This window comes from Panthera tigris, chromosome A3 (assembly GCF_018350195.1).
Source record: "Panthera tigris isolate Pti1 chromosome A3, P.tigris_Pti1_mat1.1, whole genome shotgun sequence".
Lineage (NCBI taxonomy): Eukaryota > Metazoa > Chordata > Mammalia > Carnivora > Felidae > Panthera > Panthera tigris.
In genome coordinates, this window is record NC_056662.1 from 17,033,013 (window position 1) to 17,037,479 (window position 4,467).

The 4,467-nt window shown below is 51.6% G+C and overlaps 1 long non-coding RNA gene across 1 annotated transcript; it reads left to right on the forward strand.

Moving 5' to 3' along the window:
• The first annotated feature begins 733 nt into the window (after positions 1–733).
• On the forward strand, positions 734–3,130 carry LOC122236963. Its single transcript, XR_006215146.1, has 3 exons — positions 734–1,008; positions 1,257–1,329; positions 1,805–3,130. It is a non-coding gene; the product is annotated as an uncharacterized LOC122236963 (long non-coding RNA).
• The last annotated feature ends 1,337 nt before the right edge of the window (positions 3,131–4,467 follow it).

Consider the following 4,467-nt stretch of genomic DNA (forward strand, 5'->3'; position numbering starts at 1 on the left):
CGCCCCCGCCCAGCCGCCCGCCTCAGTTCGCGCCGCGCCTCGGCTCCGAGCGCAGCGGCGCCGGCTCCGGGAGCGCCGCGGAGCCCCTGCGTGCGGCCGCGCCGGCGATGCGGGGCCGCCCCGCGCCCGCCCGAGTCCCGGCCCCGGCCCCGGCCCCGGCCCCCGCGGGAAGGGGCTGAGCCGCCCGCCGCCGCCCGGATGGCGAGCCTCGCCGCGCTCGCCCTCAGCCTGCTCCTGCGGCTGCAGCTGCCTTCGCTGCCCGGCGCCGGGGCACAGAGCGCCGCAGGTGAGTACGCCCGCCGGGCCCCGCTCGCTCCCCGGCGCGCCCGAGGCCGCCGCGGGGCCCTCGGGGGAGAAAGTTGTGCGGGCTGGCGGGGGGCGCGTCCCGGGGGCCGGAGCCGGGTCCCCGTCGCCGGCGCGGGCAGCCGCGTCCCTGCGCGCCCGGGCCCGCGCGTCCCCCCTCCCGGCAGCCCGCGTTTGGCGGAGTTCCCCGCCCGACTTTGCTGCGGGCCCCCGGGCGGGAGTAACTTTCGCGGTTGTTGCGAACGTCTCCACTTGCTGCCTCCCACTTGTCGGAATCTGTCACTGGAGTGTTTGGGGCGGCGGGACGAGAAGCGGCACCGGCGCCCGGGGTGGAGCGTTCGCTCCCCGCAGCTTCTGGGGGGCAGCGCGCGCTTTTCGTGGGGGAGCACCGGTCGCCAGCAGGCCGCGGCTGCCGGGGCGGTGGCTTTTCTTGTCTCCAGGGAGAGACGGCCAGCTCCAGACTTGCTCGAAACACGCCGCGCCCCTCAGCTAAGGCTTAAGCGAGCCGCTGAAGGCACCGTGGGGGTGTGGGTGTTAACGACTGGGGCGGCACTGACCTCCTCCCTAGCCCGTGGTTTTCAGCCAGAGTAGATGGTCGCCCCAGTTAAGGCCCTTGGAGCGGAGTGGCTTCGACCTTTGAGACTGTTGGCTCCTGAAAAGTTTAGGGGTGGGGGACCCATATTTGGGTTTGACCGTAGGAAGGAGGTGAGCAGTGGTGGTTCTCGGTGTTGGGGGTCTGGGGTGCCCCTAATGATAGGTTGGCATGCATGGGAGACCATCACCATCCTGCGTCTTCTCCATCGCCAAAGCCCGCCTCAGGCAAACTTCCAGCCCCAGGCCCCCAAAGATTGGGCGGTAGGTGGAGGGAGACAAGGGAGGGATTGGCCAGGTATGCTTCCAAGTTCAAAATCACCTTGAAGTTTGTTTGTCTGTTTGTGTTTGTTTGTTTTTAGCCCCGATTTGATTTCATGTGGCCACACTGAGCTGGAGGTTGCTGAGATCACACGGACAGGCTGAGATAAACAAGTGAGATGTAGGAAAAGATGAGTTTCGGATTGCCGAGTAACAGCGGTGCCCATATATTGTTTTGAAGAAGGAAAGAGAGAAAGAAAAAAAGCTGCGGTGGAGTGTAGCCTCCTTAAGCAGGTTGCACTTGAGGTTAGGAAGCAATGGAGTGACACTCCGTTGGACAGGCACTGGCGTCTCTCTTGCTCCCTACTAAATGGGAACTCAGTATGGGACTTCTGCGAAGGGACAGCCCGTTTCCGTGGCTGGGAAGTTGGGTGACTAGGACACTTCTTTTGAGGTGTGTGGGTAGGATTAGCCAGTGAGGGAAGAGGGACAGGCACGGCACCGTTCTAAAGGTGGTGGGTGTGCAATTCTGTTTCTCCTCGCTCTGGGTCTGCATTAGGTGTGCTGGGGAGGGGAGAAAAGGAAGATGCTGGGGGCGGTCCTGGAGCCCCGGGCGTGCTTCGTGATTTAAATTTTTACTTTCTTCCAGGGCCTGGCGGGCCCGCCACGCATTCACAGTACTCACGTTCCCGCGGCAAAAAATCAGTGTCAAAAATATTCCGCCGCGGGTGTCCAGCCGTTCTTGCGAAGCGTGCGGTGAAACGGTACCGGCCTGGGGAAGCTGTCCAACGCACAAAGCACGCCGGTTCCGGTGCCCCCGCCAGGTGGCGCTCGCCCACAACTGTTAAAATGCAAATCCAGTTGCTGTCAGCTCAGGAATAGAACTTCTTTTCAAATTTTAAATGAGTAATGTGTTTATTCAGCAGCCTTTTGTTAAAACATTTAGAGAAGTGTGAGGAGCCAGCACCTTTTCTTTGTTTGCTCTTTGGAACACTCGGGAAAGAAAAGCAGTCCAGGAGTACAGTTTGGGAAGAAATCTACTGTTAAGGCACCATATGTTTCTTTTGGTTCTACTTGAGCCGAATGACTTCTGCAAACCTACTACAGCATATACTTAGCAAGCGACTGCGTTTGTGCTAGAGGCTCCTTGAACGAGTGGGATTAGCTTGTGTGGGAGAAAGCCTCATTCAGTTGTAAAAATGGGGATTTTCTGTAGATATCTTTTCTCTCCTTTTTGGTTTAATGCAAATGTCTTAGACCATTTACATTCGATTTTTCCCCCCAGGTTTCTTCGTGAACATCTACATTTGTAGATGCAGGAATGCTGCAAATGTTGATTTTTTAAAATGGACTTATCCTATTAATTTCTAAATGCTGAAACTGTTGGAATCCAGATCTAGTACAAATACGACAATATCTTGATTTGCTTTCAAGTATCTTATTTAAAACTTTTGGCAAGTTTGGGTAAAGAATACATTTTAAAACTCAGTGGTGTGTGCCTCATACCTTTTTAATCTGAAAGTTCCCAGTCTTAAAAGCACTTTGAATTTGTATCTAGTACACATTTGGGATGATATGTTTTGCTGTAACATGTTGGTCATGGTGTCCAAAAGTCAGTGGCAAGAGCCTGTCATCAAAAGGCAGTTTCCTTCTTCCTACTAAGATGTGTTTCATGAGCCAGGATGATGATTGCAAGGAATGGTAGTTAAAAAAAAAAAAGCATTTGAAATCAGCTTGTTGAGAGTGTGGCAAAACATGATTTGGGATGGGGCAAGAGAGAAACAACTAAAACAGATACAGGGATAATTAGTCCATTTACTAGAGGATTTCAGCGTCTGTACAGTGAGAGCAACAATGGATCGTAGAGGGGACTGACTTGAGATTGCAATTGTTAGCGATGTAGTCATTTAACTCGATAATCATTGCCAGTTATCTCTGGGGAACTGTTAGCAGTACAGTCAAATTTTATTTTCTCTCCTGGATTGCTTGATTTCTTTCCTAATAAAAGAACAATTAATGTGCAAACCTGGCCTGGATTCTGTTTCAGCAACAATCACAAACACATTCACAATGAAAGCAGACTGTTTTCTTGGGTAAAAACCCACTCCCTTTCTCCTCTCTTCAGTTTCTTCTTGCTTATCCCTCGCACAGCGCTCGCAAGCTCCTGGCTGCCGGCTGAGACGGAGTCCGCTGTGGTAGTGTAACTGTCACCTTTCAGAGCCATGATCACAGGACATTACAGCATTGTTCCTTTAAGCACAGGATACTCCCATGACTCTCTGACAGCATGTTGCTGTGGAAACAAGAGCGGTGGTGTGTAGGCGGTGGGTCCTTCATAAATATTTATTGATGATGATGAAGAGATGGCAACTCTGTTGGGGCCTGGGGAGTTTAACTCAGGGAGGCAGCCTGACTTAGAGAAATGAGTAAGAGCTTTGGTGTGTGAATCCCACTCTGCCTCTTTCCAGCTATGCCAGCCTGGGAAAGTCATTTACCTCCTCTGATGCCCAGGTTCTCATCTGTAAAGTAAGGATAATTGTAGCTGCCTCACTGGATTCTGGGAAGACTAAAACAAGATGATGGATGTGGAGTGAGAAGTAGGCTGGTGCACAGTAGTGCTTTAGCCTAAAGGGGAGCCTTGTCTATTACTAGCCTTGGCATTGGTGTGTGGACCCAGGTCAAGGGGGCATTGATGTTAAGGTCAGTTATGAATGGAATATTAGATGGCTGGGTTTTGGTGATGAATTTTAGTGTTTTTTTTGGGGTGGGGGATGTGGGGGGATTTGATTCCCTGCAACTGCTTTCAGAAAGTGATTTAGTACAAAACAGTTGACACGGATACATTTGACAATTCAAGAGTTCAGATAGGGAATGTTTAGTTTTAAGCACATTTTACCTTCTAAATGAGAACTTATAAAAACCCAGATGGCTACACATTGTAACAGGAGAGTATTTGGGAATATCTTTTCTCCCTTCCTACCCCCTCCTTCATACATTCTTCCTTGCCTCAGGACTCTGTCCCCTGCTCCATTTCCTTGTCTTACCTAATCTAGAAATCAGGTGTGTGGAACTCTTGAGCAGTGGGAGGGTGGGGGATGCTTTGTGCACTTGATAAACAAGCAGAGAATAAGTAAACATATGGAGGTCCATGGCATTCCAAGAAATAAAAAAGCTATGGGATTATTGAAAACAAACCATGTCGGACAAGTGTAATAGCATTTGCAAGCACATTACAGAATTGGGGCTAAGAGGCAACACCACGTAGATATTAGAAAACAGAGTGTCCCATGAAATTTTGTAAAATGGATTCAG